We start from the raw sequence: 21,104 nt of genomic DNA on the forward strand, positions 1-21,104 counted from the left end.
CAGATAGCTAAAAGTAATAAGAAAGGCTTATTCCCTCACCTTATAGAAGGAGGGATGAAAAAGAAACTTAATTTAAGTGTATTTGATTTGCTCTTTATTTTCTAATTGTATTCACAATGTTAGAAGAAATATATTTTTTCTCCTCCAGATACACATTATAAAAAAGAAAAAAAACTGTCAAATCAAAACAAAGAAAATCAACTCCTAATTCCTAGGTTAATTTTGTATAGGTAAAATGTTACTGATATAAATATGTTTCAGTAACTATCTTTTCAGTACATATAGAAGCATGCTCTTATTCATGTGCATGGGCTGACACAATAACTTTTTACAAATTAATGTTTAAGATTTCATTCTTAGGTTATTATTACTTGGTTATTAGTGATGATTGTGCCCCACACTTTATAGGAGAGCCCTAGAGATTTGTCAGTCACAATCCATAAAATGTTCTTACACTCATTTTGACAAATATTGCCTAACACCCTAAGAAAAGGTCATGGTTAGGTTCATATATTTATGTTTTTTACCTAATAAGGGAATCCATGCACCTTTCCTGATATATTCAATCACTCTAATAAAATTTCCCCAAGCCTGTCAATCTTGCCTCTCCCTCCCACACACATGCGAACTTATGGACCCCTGTCACAAGCTACAGGGTAATGATTGGGTATAATGGAAGAGAGGTTTAAGAAAGTTAGCCTAAAGCCACAGTTAAATGGATTGTATACAGGATGGGAGATTCAAAATTTCTGGGACTATTATCAGTCCAGAAGCACAGGACTTCAAGGTGTAGACTGCTGATCCAAGACGAATGAATAAGAATTAGTTACATTTGACTAAGGGAGGACTGAGTGAAACTAATGAGAAAAATCTAACTGTGATTATTTGCATTGGGATGTTTTAGTATTGTGCTTGGTAGCTTCTTTTCAGAAAGTTACTCCATGAAGTTTTTCTTTCTTCTTTTTCTTCTCTTCCTCTTCCTCCTCCTTTTCTATTATAATGCTCAAAATCACAGGGTAACAGAAATATCTCACTCCTTAAGCAGTATGAAAGTCAAGTGATCCCTCCAAAAAATCCGTGGAAAGAATATCATGGTGTAACTGAAGTCATCAGATTTTGGGATACAACAGATTAAACTCTTCAGAATGTTACGGTATAAAGTTGTACCCCATCAGAATTCAGAAATGCATGTTCATATTGTGACACTTTAATGTAAAAACAGACTGTAGATTTGAATTTTCAGGGGAATAAAAAATACCTTAAAGATGATGACTCAAGATATATAGGAGGCTGTTCAAAAGGCCCACTGCTTAGCCTTTATATATTTTCAGGGAGGCATACGGCAAGGTGGTTACATGTTTGATATTTTCAATATGATCAGCAGTCTGACAAATATGAACTGATTTTTCAGTACTGCCTTTTATTAGTTGTGCAATCTTAAGTAAGTTCCTCAACTTTTGTGTGCCTCAATTTCTTCATCTGTAACATATACGTAATCTTAATATCTATCTCTACAGTTGACAAAAGTAATTGAATCAATACTGTAACTCACCACAAGTCAAATCAAGTTTGTAACTAAAACCACACTAGAAATGTCACATTTGAAGGCAAAATCACCAAATCAGAATTGACTAGCCCTACCATGAAACAACAAGGATTATACTTGATAGTAATGCCTAAGACACTTCCCAGGAATCTATCTGGTGTTTGATCTGCCCAGAAAGTCCCTGCCTCACAGGTAGTAAAGAATATCTTTTCTGGCAGGTTAAGAACCTTGGAAATTGTGGGGGACCTATGAAAATGTGGGATTGCTGCACAGTAATAGGTACAGCAAACAGATGGAGATGAATTTCTTGGTTTTGTTCTCTAGCTTTGAATAAGCTAAGTTCATAAAAATGGTAAAGGACATTTCTGAACTAATAGGGACCATTTAAAACAGAGTTTTGGATTCCTTTCATAATCTTCCAACAAATGTTATCAGGCCTTGGTAGTTTCTCACCATGAAAGTGAGAAACTATACAATAAGGAGGTATGTGTGTGTGCTGAGTAACACTTTTAAAGCATTCATATAAATATAGGAGGGTATGTAGAAAAAGACCATGCTCTGCCAGTCCAGGTTCATAGACAAAATTAATTTGTTGCTATTAGATTTATTTACTTTAGAATTTTATTTGGAAAATTTTCCTCGACGATGGAAAGTGAATGAAAGTAATAACATAAATATAAGTACAACCCTTGCTGATAAACATGATTGTAATAACAGTGTATAAAGTAAGCCTATGTCTAATTTTTCCTATTTTCAAAAGTTGTAAAAAAACAAACAAACAAACAAAACAATTATTCAAACAGTAAGTTAACATGAGAATGAGTATTGCTTTTTGGAAGAGTAAACCAAAAGGAGTGAAGGTCAAAGAAAAAAAGAATTGTGCACAAACTAAGAAATGACCAAATTATATATTCTGCATCTTTGTTTCTGCAGCTTGAAAAAAAAATCACTGGCACTAACTTATTATTTTGTGCTCTGCTTCCAATCTCTGTTAACTTTGTTTCATGCTTTCCTGATAGATGTCCCTATTAATGCATTATTGCTGGAGTATGAAAACTCAATCTCTGTCTCAGGCAGATATATTGTGAACATTTTCTACTTAAATGTGCTGGGGTTTTTTTGTTTGTTTATCTTCTGACTGATAATCAGCATGTACAAGCTTCCTTTTGTAACAACTGGCAAGGACATTATGTATTTTAGACTTGGTGAAAAGAAACTTTAATTATTACAAAGACCTACTTGTTTATGTAAGCATTCCTAGTCCCCAAATTTGTAACCATTTCATTTCAATACCTTTTCTGACCTGGCAAACTCTCTTTTAAATGTTTTTGTTATTTTGCTGGTTCCCTTACTACTGAGTTAAAATTTGACACGTTAGAGATAAATTTATCTAAAGCAAATTTTTACAGATGACATACAAAGCCTGTAACAATACTTAAGTCAGAGGCCTTGACCAATATCCAACACTGGCTAAAAACAAGCAGGATGACCATAAGATTGCATACTGGCTGAATGTCACCCCACCTTCAGTACAACAGCAGGAGAAAAGGACTTACTGGAGTCGAGTGCTCAGATACAGAGAAAGGCAAACTAGTCAGTGAGTCACTGCCACGGCCAAAGAGGGCTGAGATATTTCTATTCAAATGTGTGGGAACAGGGTGGTGAGAGAAAATGTAGTTTTATTGTAGAGAAATGAACTCCCACAGAGAACCCTCTGCCAAATAACCCACAGGGATACAAGTTGGAGTTTGCACATTTGGGGATTTTGCATTCTTGAGTCCATACACACTGTCAATAGTTAATGATACTATGAGTTAGACTACATAGGGTAATATTATAGTAATATTTTTTAAAATGTGAATAAGGTTCCTGAAGACCTAACAACTATATTATCACAGTGCACAGGTTATTAAAAAAAAATCAGCTCTTGCCAAGCTCTGAGATGACAGGTTAGAGTTGCAGTGTGACGCAGCTCTTCTTGGGATTAACAAGCAAAGAACACGACCCTTTGTGATCTTTCTTGATGACTCTAAAGCAAGGAGTATTACTCTTTGACTCTCTAGGGGACCTATAAATGAACCAGGCTGGACCAGAATTATTCCTGCATGTACTTTGAATTGAGGTAATTATCATTTTCTAGTGATTATATATATATATATACATATGCATATATATTCACAAGACCCGGTGTTTAGCCTTTATAAATGGTGAGGGAGATATATGCCAGAATGTCCACATATTTGATATTCTCAATGTGACAGGCAATCTGGTAGATATGAATTTATTTCCAAGCTCTGCCACTTACTAGTCATGTGACCTCAAGTTCCTTAACTTTTATGTACCTTACATTCCTGAGTACATAAGTATAAAATTTGAGTAATCTTAATACTTATCTCTAGAGTTGATAGAAGTAATTAAAACAATACTGGTAGTTCACTTGAAAATATTTGAGAATTTTCAGGAGATTTCTGAAAAAGAAGTTTAAGTAGGAAAGATTAACACTATCATTTATGAAGCAATATAAACAAAATTACAATGATTCAAAGTGTTTAGTACTAACCTAATTAGCAGTATAGCAAGAGGCTAATGAAGGCATAGCAAGAATAGGAAAAAGGGAAAACAAAGCCTGAAATGAACTACAGAGTATCTGAAAATACACATGATCCATTAATATATGTGAATGTAGAGAAGAAATCTAACATGGATTCTCTATGTTCTGAAAAATCTTTAGAGCATTGTTCTGTGTTTAATTCCTCATTCTCTACTAAAGCAGTGCTTTTAATTAGACTCTTTTAACTTAAAATTACTAATTGCTCTCACCTTTTGTACCCTTGTATTTTCTTCCTAAAACTCCAAGGAGATTTAAAAACATCTTTTGAACTAGGTTAAGGCCAGAACAGAGAAGAAGAATCCACAAAGGAATGTCACGTCAAAGATGGGATCTATCAATGAGAATATAGTAGAGATATGAGAATGAAGAGAAAAAAAAAGGGGGAATCATCCAGAGCAGGCCTCATTCATGGAATATACCTGAAAGAAAAAAAGGCTATAAGAGTATGATCATAACATCCCATCTTTCATGGTTACAGGTCTGACACTGGTGAGACAGCTCTAGTGTTACAGCTCCAGCCTGGGAAACACAGTCCTCATTGGAAACCAAAGGTGTACTCCACTGAGGAGGAGGTGAAGGTGGCTTATATAGAGAAGAGTGCCTGCCCCCAGTCTTTGACTGGTCCGTTTTTATGCAAATGAAGACTCCAAATCCACACAGTTTGATTGGTCCAAACAGCCCTGATTTCTGGGCATGGAGATGCTCTGTTTGATTGGCAAAGATGCAAATGAGGATATAGCTGTGCAACTCTGATTGGCCAAGGCAGACTTTCAGCCCATGCCTTGATTTAGGAACCTATGAGCTCTTTTATAAGGGTCTGCTCAGACAGCAGGAACACAATGCAGGAGGCAGGGAGCTCAGTGAGCTTTTCCCTGAAGAACAGAGAGCATAAGAGGCCCCTGTTTAGCAATGACTTCTAGATTCTGTTTATAAATTTGAGCGCGATTAACTACCAGGAGTCCTTCTTAAGGGGTACATTCACTCTTGGTGTTGGTAAGACCAACCTATTCTCATTATCATTAATTTATTTTAAGGTGTAAGTATGTAGTCTGTACTCATGTGTGTGAGAGAGAGCAACACTGATGTTACAATAGTCCACATGCTAAAAATCATGTACCACTTTTGTCATCAGAACCAAAGCCCACGAGTGCCCTGAAGCTACAGGTATCAGAGCATACAAGTCCTGTGTTACCAAGGCTTCTGCCATAGCTGGAGCCAGAGCCAGGAACACACTACTGCCTAAGCTGCCACAGCAACTGTGACTTACCACCACAGCCCCAGAACCTTCTGCCTAAGCACGAGCCAAGGAGGCTACACTTCCACTGAGGAGCCATGCTCTTGCTGAGGAAATAACCTCCTGACCAGAGCTACTGCATTTGCAGGAAGTGTGGCAAGGAGAGGAAAAGGGAGGAGAGGAGAAGAGAGAACAGGAGGGGGAGGGGAGGGGAGAGGAGAGGAGAGGAGAGGAGAGGAGAGGAGAGGAGAGGAGAGGAGAGGGGAGGGGAGGAGATGGAAGGTGAGGGAAAGGGAAGGGAGGGGAGGAATGGAAAGGTGAGGAGAGAGGAGAGGAGAGGAGAGGGGAGTGGAGGGCAAGGGAGGGGAGGGGAGGGGAGGAGAGGAGAAGAGAGGGGGAAAGAAAAGGAACAATGGCTTCTCTCTTTTTCCCACCTTCTTAACAGTGCCTCCCATTGACATAGCGTAATAAATGCCAATCTGGAAAGGGGATCTGGGAAAAATAGTCTATGGATTTCCATCACCTATAATATCGTGTTTCCCCGAAAATAAGACCTAACCGGAAAATAAGCCCTAGCATGATTTTTCAGGATGACATCCCCTGAACATAAGCCCTAATGTGTCTTTTGGAGCAAAAATTAATATAAGACCTGGTCTTATTTTCAGGGAAACATGGTATGGAAGGACAGGAAAGGGAGCTGAGAGCAGTAGATACAATAGGATTATGTTTTTATTGCCAGTATTTTTCTGGAAAATAATTACATATGCTTATAGAAAATATGAAAATACAAAAATACAAGAAGATATATAAGGAAGACAGTACAACACACCAGGGATATTCACTGTTAAATTTGTAGTTTTATCCTTCATAAATTTTCACACATATATATGTGAATACTGTTTCAAACTAGGATTATTTTGTTCAACAATATAGCTGAACACTTTTATATCAAAAATATTTCTTCATCATTTAAAAAATAATTTAGACAAGATATTTGCTGTTTCAAATGTCATTTCATTTTGTAGCAAACATAATGCATATTTGTAAAGAAAAATTGAATAGTAGATAATCGTATAATATAGAAGTTGGTGTGGTCTCTACCACCCCCACCTCCTGCCTGCCTACCCAGATATTACTGAGTAATTATTGGCACATATTTTCCAGATTTTTAACATATTATTCTACTTTAAAACAAGGACATAGGATACATGATATTCGGCATTTTGCTTTTTTAAAACATAACATCACATGTTTATATATCACTATATATACCATTCATTCTTTTTAGCAATTGCATATTGTAATATCTAATGCATAGACCATTTTACTTAGTGTTTCATAACCTGCTTTTCTTTAAACAGCTTTATTGAGTTATACAGTTGACAAACAATAAAATTCACATTTTTAAAATTTTACAATTAATAAGTTCTGACATATATATGGAAAATATTACCACAATGAATATAATAAACATATCTCCCCAATTTCCCACACCCTTTTGTTATGCCCCCTCTCCACTCAGTCCCTACCCCTAGTCAACCAACGAGGTGTTTTGTGTCACTATAAATTTGTTTGTGTTTTTTCTAATTAGATTATTTGTTTTTACTATTGAGTTCTATGAGTTCTTTATATATTTTGGATACTAATTCTTTATCAAATATATGATGTTTGCAAATATTTTTTTTCCATTCCATGGGTTGTCTTTTCATTTTGTTGATCATTTCTTTTGCTGTGCATGGTATTGGTTGCTCTGGTATTACTATGTACACATGTACTTACCATAGTTTACTGGTATCAACATTTCACCACTTCGAGTAAAGTTACAAAAACTTTACTTCCATTTAGGTCTCCTTACACTAGTCACTTTTTAAATATAATTGTCTTATGTATTTATTCTACATATATTGAGCACCACATTACATGGAGCTATAATTTCTAAATCAATCATCAAATAATATTAAAGAAACATCATATTTACCTCTATTGTTACCCTCTAAGATATTTTTCTTTATTGTCTAAAGTTTCAAACCTTCTTCTGTTATCGTTTTATTTCTGCTTAGATAAATTTCTTTAGCCATTCTATACAGGTAGGCATCCTGTAAACATATTGTCTTAGTTTCCTTTGTCTTAGAATTTCTATTTTCTCCTTCATTCATAAAAGATACTATCCTGAGATATAAAATTTGTAACTGGCATTTCTTGTATTTCAGTGCTTGGAAAATCTTGTGCAACTCCTTTCTGGCCTTCGTGGTTTCAGATGAGAAATCTACCATCATTATATTTTCTCTATCTTTTTTCAACATTTTTCTTTGTTTTCAAATTAGATGTCCCTTAATTAACACTTATTTAAATTAGTGTTTCAATTAGATGTGTCTTGGTATGAAGTTATTAGAGTTTATCATATTTGGGATTCTTTCAGCACCGTGAATCTGCAGGTTTACGTCTTTTATCAGACTTGGGAAGTTTTCAGCTATTATTTCTTTGAATACCTTTTCAGTCCCACTCTCTTCTCCTTCTGGGGCTCCAATGATATGAATGTTAGATATTTTGCTACAGTCCCACAGGTCACTAAGACTGTTAATTTTTTTTCAGTTTATTTTCTCTCTTCTGTTCATATTGGCTAAATTCTTTTTTTTTAAATATTTTATTATTTATTTATTTTTAATGAGTTTTTTTAAATTAAAGTTTACTGGGGTGACAATTGTTAGTAAAGTTACATAGATTTCAGGTGTACAATTCTGTATTACATCTTCTATAAATCACATTGTGTGTTCACCACCCAGAGTCAGTTCTCCTTCCATCACCATATATCTGATCCCCTTTACCCTCAAAAAGCTGCAATGAACATTGGAGCACGCTTGATTTTATGTAAAAATGTTTTCAGATTTTTTGGGTAGATACCCAGGAAAGGGTTTGCTGGGTCATATGGTAATTCTATTCGTAATTTTTGGAGGAGCCTCCACACTGCCTTCCATAGTGGCTGCACCAATCTGCATTCCCACCAACAGTGTATAAGGGTTCCTTTTTCTCCACAGCCTCTTCAACACTTGTTACTATTTGTCTTGTTGATGGTAGCCATTCTGACTGGGGTGAGGTGATATCTCATTGTGGTTTTTATTTGCATTTCTCTGATGATTAGTGATGTTGAGCATTTTTTCACATGTCTATTTGCCATTTGTATGTCCTCTTTGGAGAAATGTCTCTTCATGTCCTCTGCCAATTTTTCAACTGGGTTGTTTGTTTTTTTTTGTTGGTGAGTTTCATGAGTTCCTTGTATATTTTGGATATTAGCGCCTTATCTGAGGCACTGTTTGCAAAAATCTTCTCCCATTCAGTTGGTTGCCTCTTTATTTTGTCGATGGTTTCTTTTGCTGTGCAGAAGCTTTCAAGTTTGATATACTCCCATTCATTTATTTTAGCTTTTACTTCTCTTGCCTTTGGACTCAAATTCATGAAATGCTCTTTGAACCCAAGGTCCATAAGCTTAGTACCTATGTTTTCTTCTATGCAGTTTATTGTGTCAGGTCTTATGCTTAAGTCTTTGATCCATTTTGAATTAATTTGGGTACATGGTGACAGATAGTGGTCCAGTTTCATTCTTTTGCATGTGGCTTTCCAATTCTCCCAGCACCATTTATTGAAGAGGCTGTCTTTTCTCCATTGTATATTTTTTCTTCTTTGTCAAAAATTATCTGTCCATATTTATGTGGTTTTATTTCTGTGTTCTCAATTCTATCCCATTGGTCTATGCGTCTGTTTTTCTGCCAATACCATGCTGTTTTGATTATTATTGTCCTGTAGTACAAGCTAAAGTCAGGGAAGTGTGATACCTCCAGCATTGTTCTTTTTTCTTTTCTTTTCTTTTCTTTTCTTTTTTTAATTTATTGGGGTGACAATTGTTAGTAAACTTACATAGATATCAGGTGTACAATTCTGTATCACATCATCTATAAATTACATTATGTGTTCACCACCCAGAGTCAGTTCTCCTTCCATCACCATATATTTGATCCCCCTTACCCTCATCTCCCACCCGCCAACCCCCTTACTCTCTGGTAACCACTAAATTACGTTCCCCAGATTAATTTTCAAACCCCGTGGCCATCTTGTGGTTATTGATTGTTTTCTAATCCCCTCACCTTCCCCTTTACCCCCACCCCCCCCGCCCATCTAGCAACCCTCAGTTTTTCCTCTTTGTCTCCAAAACTGTTTCTGATTAGTTAAGAAACTGTGGTACATTTATACAATGGAGTATTACGCAGCCATAAAGAAGAAAGAAATCTTACCATTTGCAACAACATGGATGGACCTAGAGAACATTATGTTAAGTGAAATAAGTCAGACAGAGAAAGATAAGTACCATATGATCTCACTTATATGCGGAATCTAAAGAAAAGAATAAGTGTTCTTTTTTCTTAAGATTGCTTTGGTATGTGGAAACAACCAAAATGTCCTTCGATAGATGAATTGATAAAGAAGTTGTAGTATATATACACAATGGAATACTATTTGGCAGTAAAAAAGATGAAATAGGACCATTTGTGACAACATGAATGGATCTTGAGATTATAATACTAAGCGAAACAAGTCAGACAGAAAAAGCAGAGAACCACATGATTTCACTGATATGTGGTATATAAACCAAAAAACAACAAAAGAACAAGACAAACAAATGAAGAAACAAAAACTCATAGACACAGACAATAGTTCCGTGGTTACTAGAGGGTAAGGGAGGAGGGGGTGATAAATGAGGGTAAAGGGGATCAAATATATAGTGATGGAAAGAGAACTGACTCTGGGTGGTGAACACACAATGGGATTTATAGATGATGTAATACAGAATTGTACATCTGAAGTCTATGTAACTTTACTAACAATTGTCACCCCAATAAACTTTAATTAAAAAAAGAAGGTTGCTTTGGCTATTAGAGGTCTTTTGTGGTTCCAAACAAATCTGATGATTTTTTGTTCTATTTCTTTCAAAAATGGCATTGGGATTTTGGTGGGGATTGCATTCAGTCTGTATATTGCTTTGGGTAATATGGCCATTTTAACTTTGCTGATTATTTCATTTGTTTGTCTTGTTCTTTTGTTGTTTTTGGTTTATATACCACATATCAGTGAAATCATATGGCTATCATCAACAAGACAAATAGCAAGCAACAAGTGTTGGAGAGGCTGTGGTGAAAAAGGAACCCTCATATAATGTTGGTGGGAATGCAGACTGGTGCAACTGTTATGGAAGGCAGTGTGGAGGTTCCTCAAAAAATTATGAATAGAAATAGCATATGACCCTGCTGATTCTTTCAATCCATGAACATGGAATGTCTTTCCATTTCTTTGTGTCTTCTTTAATTTCTTTTAGAAATGTCTTATCGTTTTCAGTATATATGTCTTTCATATCCTTGGTTAGGTTTATCCTAGGTATTTAATTCTATTCTTTGCAATTGCAAAAATAATTTTTCTTTTATTTCTTTTTCTGAGATTTCATTGTTAGCATATAGGAATGCAGTGGAGTTTTGTATGTTGATTTTGTAGCTGGCAATTTTACTGTATTCATTTATTGTTTCTAATAGCTTTTCAGTGGAGTCTTTCAGGTTTTCTGTATATAGCATCATGTCATCTGCAAAAAGTGACAATTTAATTTCTTCATTGCCAATTCGGATGCCTTTTCTTTTTTCTCTTGCCTAATTGCTCAGGCTAAGACTTCCAATACTATGTTGAAAAGCAGTGGTGTTAGGGCACAGCCCTGCCGTGTTCCTGAACATAGAACAACGGGCTTTTATTTTTTCACCATTAGTTGTGATATTAGTTGAGGGTTTGTCATAGATGACCTTTACTATGTTAAAGCAGTTTCCATTTATACCCATTTTATTAAGTGTTTTAATCATAAATAGATCTTGAATCTTGTCAAATGCTTTTTCTGAATCTATTGATATAATCATATGACTTTTGTCCTTTATTTTGTTTATGTAGTATATCACATTGATCAATTTGCATATGTTGAACCATCTGTGTGTCCCTGGGATGAACCCCACTGGGTCGTGATGCATAATCTTTTTAATGCATTGCTGCATTCGTTTTGCTATAATTTTGTTTAGGATTTTTGTACCTGTAGTCATCAGAGTTATTGCTCTGTAATTTTCTTTTTCTGTGTTATCCTAAGCAGGTTTTGGTATCAGGGTAATGTTGGCCTCATAAAATGAGTTAGGGAGTATTGTCTCTTCTTCAATTTTTTTAAAGAATTTGAGTAGGACAGGTACTAGGTCTTCCTTCAGTGTTTGTTAGAATTCATTAGTGAAGCTATCTGGTCCTGAACTTTTGCTTTTGGGAAGGTTTCAGATGACTGATTCAATTTCCTTACTGGTGATTGATCTATTTAGATTTTCCAATTCTTCGTGATTCAGCCTAGGAAGGCTGAATGCTTCTAAGAACTTGTCAGTTTCTTCTAGGTTATTGAATTTGGTGGCATATAGTCCTTCTTAGTATTCTTGGATGATCCTTTGTATTTTTGTGTCATCTGTGATAACTTCCCCTCTCTCATTTCTGATTTAGTTTATTTGTGTCTTTTCTCTTTTTACCTAAGTGAGTCTAGCCAAGGGTTTGCCAATTTTATTAATCTTTTCAAAGAACCACCTCTTTGTCACATTAGTTTTTTCTATTGTCTTTTTGTTTTCTATTTCATGTAGTTATGCTCTGATTTTTATTATTTCCTTCCTTCTGCTGACTTTGGGTTTCCTTTGTTCTTCTTTTTCTAGTTTTTATGGTGTAATTTGAGGTTATTTATCTGTGATTTTTCTTGTTTCTTGAGATAGGCCTGTAATGATATAAAATCCCTCTTAAAACTGCTTTTGCTGCATCCCAAAAATTTTGTTAGGATGCATTTTCATTGTGATTTCTTTCTATGTATATTTTGATCTCTCGTTTTATTTCTTCTTTGACACAGTTGTTTTTTAAAAGTATGTTGTTTAATATCCACATATTTGTGGTTTTTCCTGCATTCTTTTTGCAGGTGATATCCACTTTCAATGCCTTGTGATCAGAGAATATGCTTGGTATGATTTCAATCTTCTTAAACTTGCTGAGGCTAGTTTTATGTCCCCATATTTTCTATCCTTGAGAATGTTTCATGTACACTAGAAAAGAATGTAAAAGTCTGATGTTCTAGGTTGAAGTGCTCTATAAATGTCAATTATGTCCTTTTCATCTAATGTGTCATTTAGGACTGATATTTGTATATTTATTTTCTGTTTGGATAATCTATCCATCGGTGTCAATGATGTATTTAGGTCACCTTCTCTAATTGTGTTTTGGTCAATTTCTCCCTTTAGTTCTGTTAGTAGTTGCTTGGTATATTTCAGTGCTGCTTGATTGGGCGTATAAATATTGATGATTTGTTATGTCTTCTTGCTGTATAGTCTTTTTATCAATATGAAATGTCCATCGTTGTCTCTTGTTACCTTTTTTATCCTGAAGTCTGTTTCTTCTTATATCAGTGTGGTTACACCTGCTTTTCTCTGGATACCATTTGCTTGGAGTATCAATTTCCACCCTTTCAACTTGAATCTGTATATGTCTTTGTGGCTGAGATGTGTCTTTTGGAGGAAGCATATGGTTGGGTTTAGTGTTTTGATTGAATCTGCTACTCTGTGCCTTTTTATTGCCGAGTTCATTCTATTTACATTTAGGGTGGTTATTGATATATGAGGATTTCCTATCATTCTATCTTTGGTTTTCTGTCTCCATTGTTTCTTTCCTTTTTGCTGCTGTCTATTATTTCAGTGTGGTGTTATTCTATGATTTTTTCCCCTTGTGTCTTCTTTTATTTTGTTATATATTTCAGTTTTGGATTTTTTTAGTGGTTACCATTAAGTTTATGTAAAAGAAAATTTCATATTTAGAGTATTCTATTTTCTTCAGCATGCTTACTTTCTCCATTCTGTTAGAACATTTCAGATCTTTACTCTCCCTCTTTTATGTTTTTGTTGTCACAAATTATCCCTATTTATGCTGTGATTTGATTTCTGCACTGCAGTAGCAAGTTGTCTTTTTCCTCCTTTTTTAAGTGTTTTTTCTTTTTTCCCCCGTTATTTTTTTTTTTTAATTTATTGGGGTGACAATTGTTAGTAAAATTACATAGATTTCAGGTGTGCAATTCTGTATCACATCATCCATAAATCACACTGTGTGTTCACCACCCAGAGTCAGCTCCCCTTCCATCACCATACATTTGATCCCCCTCACCCTCATCCCCCACCCCCCAACCCCTTTACCTTCTGGTAACCACCAAATTACGTTCCCCAGATTAATTTTCAAACCCGTGGCCATCCTGTGGTCACCGACTGCCCTCCAATCCCCTCACCCTCCCCCCCACCCCCCACCCCTCCTGCCCATCTAGCAACCCTCAGTTTTTCCTCATTGTCTCCAAAACTGTTTCTGATTAGTTCATTCACTTATTCTTTTCTTTAGAATCCGCAAATAACTGAGATCATATGGTACTTATCTTTCTCTGTCTGACTTATTTCACTTAACATAATGTTCTCTAGGTCCATCCATGTTGTTGCAAATGGTAAGATTTCTTTCTTCTTTATGGCTGCATAATACTCCATTGTATAAATGTACCACAGTTTCTTAATCCAGTCATCTACCGATGGTCTACGGCCATACCACCCTGAACGTGCCCGATCTCGTCTGATCTCGGAAGCTAAGCAGGGTCGGGCCTGGTTAGTACTTGGATGGGAGATCCCCCGTTCTTTACCCTGTATGTTATGTTGATGTGTATAGAGTTCTATTTGGTGTAGGGATTGCCATTTCTTGCTTCTGTCTGTTAGTAATACTATTCATGGTTGTGAATTCTTTTGCTTTTTTGTTTCAGGTAAAATACCCTCCTTCAGTATTTTTTGTAGTGCAGGTCGTGTGTTAGAAAATTTCCTCAGTTTCTGTGTGTCTGGAAGTCTTTATTCCTCCTCCATATCTAAAGGATATCTTTGCTGGATACATTATTCTTGGCTCATAATTTCTCTCTTTCAATAGTTTGAATATTGAGTACATTCCCTCCTGGTTTATAGAGTTTCTGCTGAAAAATATGTGATGGCAATCTAATGGGCTTTCCTTTATAGGTTACCGTCTTTTCCCTGGCTGCCGTGAGGATTCTTTCTTTATGGTTAATTTTTGTCAGCTTCAATACAATGTGCCTAGGAGAAGGCCTGTTGGGATTGAGGTAATTAGGTGTTCTATTTGCTTCTTGGATTCGAGGATCCAGTTCTTTCCACAAATTTGGGAAGTTCTCATCGATTATTTGTTTTAACAGTTGGTTCCCCTTTCCCTTCTTTCTCCTTTCTGGTATGCCCATTGTTCTTATATTGGTTTTACTGATGGAGTCAGAAAGTTCTTGTAGAGTTCCTTCATTTCTTTTAACTCTCAAGTCTCTCTCTTCTTCCATCTGTGCCATTTCCAGGTTTATATCTTCAATGTCACTGATTTTTTTCTCCATTTGCTCAGCTCTATTACACAATCTGTCTATTTCATTTTTCATTTCTTTAACTGAGTTCTTAATCTCCAGAAATTCTATTTGTTTCTTATTTAAAATTTGAATTTTGGGGGGTAAAATGTTCATTTTGTTCTTTGATTGTGTTCTGATTTCATTAAGCTGCCTCTCTGTGTTTTCTCGCATCTCATTGATATTTTTTTGGAACTGCAATCTTGAATTCTCTGTCATTTAAGTCACATATTTCCATGTCTTTAGTTCATTTTCTGGAGACTTTTCATTTTCTTTCTGAGCTTCCTTGTTACCTTGGTTACTTACGGCAATTAACGAATTATTATTTCTCTTCCAAGGCATCTACAGGAGTGAGTTCTGCAACAGGTTGGTAGCAATAGGTCTTTCTTTTGCTTTCCAGTAGGTGCTGGTAGAATGCTTTATTTTCTCTCTGACTGCAGCCTTTTGTTCTCTCTCACGCTATAGTGTTATATTTTCTCTGCACTGTTCTGGCTTCTCACACAATGGGGAGATTCCCTGGAATGTGGGTTTCTCCTCTCTGAGCAGTTTGCCTGGGTTACAGTGCACCACCCCCACGGGGGGATGTGGAGAACTTCTGAGGTTCCTAAGGTCTTCCTGCACCAGATTCAGGGCCTGTGTATTTCATTGGCAATGTTTACCTCTGCTGAGATCCACCCAGATAGGTGGGGCAGGGGTGGGGTGGGTTATCAGAGGTGGTTCTGAGCAATGGTGGCAACCAGCAGCAGAGCCAGTTCTGCACGAATGGTCCCTCCACTTCGCCAGAACTAATTGGGCTGCATGTCTATGGCTGCACACCTCAGTTCTCAGAACTGCAAATAATCTGCTCCTCTGATCTGACACTGCTACTGTTCTGCTTCTAGCACTGGGCAGGTGGGTGTGGGGCGAACTCTGGGAGGGTAGGGAGGGCAGGGCTAGGCTCCATGCCTATGCCTTCCATCCTCTGCTTGGCAGTGAGGGCTTAAACCACTGTTTTCACCCAACTTTCCTCAGTCTTTGCTCAGAGGTGTCTGCTGTGAGTGTTGAGTTCAGCCATATTATACATTGATCTCTCAGGCAGGGCTGTGGTTCATAAGTGTAGTGCTAATAGTCCTAATTCTTCCCTCTCCTGCGACTGCAGTAGCTCCAGAATGCAGGGAGCTCGGAACTCCAAGCTCCAGTCTGTGTCTATCCTGAGCCCCCACAGCCCATGTCTCCACACTCCCCGCTCCCCTCCTCCCCCACTCACCCAGTTTGCCCACCTTTAGATGATTTCAGTTGCGCATCTCCTAGTCTTGCCTGTCTGCTGTGCAGGGTGTCCTTTGTGGAATTACAGCTGTTCGATTTGTTGTATATTCCAGGGGAGATTTCAAGAGGCTCACCTCACGCTGCCATTTCTATGACGTCCTCTATTGCTTTCTATTACGTAACTTATATTTCTTTGCTGGCATTCTCTTTATTTTGATTTGTTTCAAGAGATTTCTTTGTTTCTTGTTCATGCATTTTTATGATAGGGACTTTAAATCCTTGTCATAATTTCAACATTGGGTTCGTCTCCATGTTGCCATCTGTTTATTGTTTATTGCAATTCATTTTGTGGGTTTTTTGTTTGTTTGTTTGTTTCTTGAAATAATATGAATGTTTTTTTACTGTATCCTGGACATCTTACATATTATATTATGGGACTTTGTGTCCTGTTTAATCTTAATTTTTAGTAGGCTCTCCCCTTTTTGAGGTGTAGTACAAGCTCCAGGCAGGTATGTATGTTTAACTTTCATCTCAACTTCACCAGTACCACCCTGGAAAAAGTGGGGCACTGACTCACACTTCTTATTGCACGTGAGTGACATGGAAACTCAGCTCAATGCTAGGCCTCACTGACGCCAGAGAGGAGGACATGATTGCCAACTAACCCTGCTTTGCAACTTTTTTTCACTCTTCTTGCTGCTAAGTGGGTGTGATGACTCAGCTCCCCACTGGACATCACTGACATCAGGAATGGGGAGAGAAAAAAATGCTTACTACCCCAGACTTACACTGCCCTGTTCAGCATTGTTGATGCTAGGGGGGGTTGAAGACTCAGCTCAGCCCTTGTTGTCATTGTACACTGGCAGATGAATTGGAGCACTGTTTGCTACTGTAGAGTATGAGAATGGACGATTAGCTAGCTGCTAGCCTTTTCACCACCTGGCTGAGGAATCACAATGTGGCTTGCTTCTGCCAGGTGGGGCATGGATTAGCTTCCTGGCGGGGCAGCCCCGCTGACATCCCGGTTGGGGAAATTAGAGAATGCAGCTGATTCTATGGGCTGTGTGTGTAGAATGGACAATTCACTTCCTGCTTGCCCCGTTTGAACTGTGGGACAGGAGTGTGGTTTGTCATTGGTGTTTCACTGAAATGGGGTGAGTGTTGCAATAAAGTTTATGTTGTTAAAATGTCCTAATCCAGGATCTGGCCAGGGGTAACAGGCTTTTCTTCGAGCTTTTATTTATTTACTTGTTTATTTTTGTCTGTGCTTGTTGGTGTATCCAAATTGGAGCCTTCTGCAATGCACTGTCTGGGACATATGGGAAGCAATAAGGAAACTAAAGCACCTCACTTGTTTTGTCCTTTAAATCCCAATCTTCCTACCTAGCCAATCCATCTTCTCATTTCCAACTTTCAGAGTTTCCTTTCCTTATTTGCTATGTTATGTCCAAGGATATTTAGTTGTAAGTATAGAGGAGGAGGATCATCCTCATTCAATCTCTAAATGTGCATGTGCAAAAAATGATATAAATAAATGCTTGCATATCACTTTTGCTAAGATTAAAAATAAATTTAATACCCTGACTTAAAGCATGTAGAAAAAGGCATACTGCTGGTGGTATTATATACTGCTACAATAGTTTTGGAGTAAATATCTTTCAAAGTTTAAAAGTACATTTCATAGCTATCACTATTACAGTGTATTTGATATCATTAGAATAGATATACTTATGTATTATTTTTGGTTCTACTCTGTATTTAACTTGTTTTAAAAAATTCAGATATTTGTATCTAATGGTTGATCCATATGCATACGTGAAATATATTGATTTTAAAATCAGCAGTTTAATCTTTTCAAATTGTTGTTTTCATTGTGTTTTACTTTTTTCAGTTGAAGCACTCTTTTTATAAATTAAAATAATCAAATATTAATTTTACAGCTCAATGTCCATTTACATATATGTAAATACCCCGTAGCACCATACATTTCAAGATATAGAACACTTTTTCCATTATTGGAAGTTTTCTTGTGCTTTTTTCTAATCAGTAGCCATGCCTCCTGAGCCAACTGCTTTTCTGAACATAGATTAGTTTTCTCTGATATTGAACCTCATATAAATAGAATAATTCAGCATGTACCCTTTTGTGTATGGTGTTTTTAAGTAAACTTTATATGTTAGAGTCCTTTGTGTTGAATTTGTTAGTAATTCCTTTTTATGGCTGCATAGTATTTCATTGTATGAACTTAACACATACTTCAAGAGGATTGCTGGACTGACCTCATCAAGATGGTGACATACGTTATTCCTGACTTAGTCCCCTTCACAAGAAGATCAACTAGGAACTGTCCATAGACAAGACACCATTGTGAAAAATTTCTGAACTCAAGGGTGAGACTAAAGCTCACCCCTGGACCATAGAGACCATATTAGATGGGTCAGAAGAATGGTTTCACTTTGACTGCATTGCCCCTCCCTGAAGCCAGCACAGTGGCACACTGACAGGGTCCCCCTGGACTTATGGTTTCTTTAGTGGAATAAAGAGAACCCAGATGGCCATCTAGCTTTCCCAGCTTTGCATGACATTTTCTAAGAAGCCGATCCAAATTCCACCTCATGGGGATCACTGGGGTAATCTTCAGATTTCTACCACTGGAGATCAGATAGAAATGGAGAAGGGGGTCAGGGTTTGTAGCAACCAACACTCAGATATTGGTGGGCCATATCCTTGCTTGCAGTGGTACATGAACAGAGATCCCAGCCAGCAGCCCTGTCCATCTGCAGAGTCAAGCCATTTTAACCAGAAAACTTGATTGACGGTTCTTTCTGATTTGGATTACCACCTAAAGGCCAATACTGGCTGTGGAACTCATTATAAGGTCCTGCGATGGCAGGAGAGCAAATTTAAAGACCTGCCCAATTTCTAAGCACAACATCTAGTCTCTTCTCTCTGGGAAGCATGGTCACAGACGTCTAGCAGCTGTGGAATACATCCTAGGGCCTGCTTGGAAGGAGATCAAGTTTGCAGTCTCACCCAGTTGCAGAGCCTGCACCTCCGGGAAGTGTGGCCATAGACACCTGGAAAGTGCAGGTCACATTCAAGGGCCCACTTGGAAAAGGAGCCAAGCCAAGGTTCCTGCAAAACTGTTGAGCATAAAATCTAGCCCTGTATAACCAGGGAGCCTGAACAGGGACCTTGAGCAGCCTTGGAGCCCAACCTATGTACCACTGAGCCACAGAGCCCAGTTTACAATTGCACCGAGAAGCATATTAGCCCTGCCTGGTTACTGAATACAAAATATGGCCTCCCTCAGACAGGGAGCTCAGCCAGTGACTCTGCCCAGTAGGGAAAGACAGCCTGTAGCCCCACCTGACCAGAGAGTTAGGATAGCAACCCAACATCAATGTGGAACATATTCTCCAGCCCCACCCAACCACAGGGTGCAGCTGGCAGCTCCACTGAACCAAAGACCCTGGCTAAAGACCATGAACAGCAGCAAAGCACAGCCAACAGTCTACCCAATTACAAAGCCCAGACTGTGACCCCATTCAATTTGGAGGCATGGTTTGTGGTCCCCTGCTTGATCTTAGAGCACAGTCTGAGACCCCATCCAACTGTGAAGCCTGGCCTGCATTCCTGCTTGAATGTGAAGTTTAGCCAGTGCCACCATCTGGTTGGTTGGGGAGTACAGTTGGAGATCCCATTCAACTAGAGGTTATTGCATAGACTGACTAGTGGCCTCACCTGGCTGTAGTACACATCCAGTGCTTCTGCCCAACCAGGGAGCTCACCCTGAAGACTTACTTGTGAAAGAAGCCCAGGCAACAGGCACACCCAACTGTTGAGCCCAAGCAGCTCCCAGAGCATAGGCAGTGGCCTCACCCAGCTAGAAGACCCTGACGGCAAGCCCACCTGCCCTGGAATGATACCAGTGGACCTGTATAATACTGCGAGGCGAGCTGACTGGTGAAGTTTTTTCTCTGCCAAGTGAACCTGTATAGTCTGGAAGAGAAGAGTGCTTATTCATATGTATAGATACCAATGCAAGGATACAAGAATCATGAAGAAGCAGATTAAAATGACACCACTAATGGACACTACTAAAGCTCCAATAATTGACCCTAAGGAAAGGAGAACTGTGAATTATCTGACAAGGAATTCAAACTAATTATCTTAAAGCAGTACAGCAAACTATAGGAACAGATAGCAAGTGAGGAAGCAAGGAACAATGGACATATAAAACAATCAGAAAACAATTTTTAAATTAGTTTTAGGTGTACAAAATAATGTAATAGTCAGATATTTATCATTTATACCCCTTACAAAGTGATAACCCTCCTCCCCCAATCTACTACCCCTCTGACATTGCATATAGCCATTACATTTCCACTGTCTCTATTACTTATGCTGTACTCCACTTCTTGTGACTATATATACACATATATTAAATTATAGTTGACATTTATTATTATTCAGCTTCAGCTTCAGGTGTACAGCACAGTGATCAGGCATCTACACCATCCCTGAAGTGGTCTCCCTAATAAGACCAGTGTCCATCGGATACCCTACAAAATCTTTACAACATTATTGATTATATTCCCCAAATTGACTTTCATATCCCCGTGGCAATCTTGTGGTTACTGATTGTGCTTTCTAATCCCCTAATCTTCTCCCTTATTTCCACCACTCCTCCCATTTAGCAAACCTCAGTTTTTCCTGTGTATTTCTCAGACTGTTTCTGATTAGTTTGTTCATTTATTCTATTCTTTAGTTTTCACATATAAGTGGGATCATATGGTATTTCTCTTTCTCTGTCTGACTTATTTCACTTAGCATAGTGTTCTTTAGGTGTGACGGGCCAGCCGCCACAAATCGAACAGTACCCGAATGGGGGAGTGGGAATGAAAAAAGACACTCACACATATGATGATGCGGCCGGTCTTCAGTGATCCTGAAGCACCGAGTTTAC

The sequence above is a fragment of the Rhinolophus ferrumequinum genome, chromosome X (genome assembly GCF_004115265.2).
Source record: "Rhinolophus ferrumequinum isolate MPI-CBG mRhiFer1 chromosome X, mRhiFer1_v1.p, whole genome shotgun sequence".
Lineage (NCBI taxonomy): Eukaryota > Metazoa > Chordata > Mammalia > Chiroptera > Rhinolophidae > Rhinolophus > Rhinolophus ferrumequinum.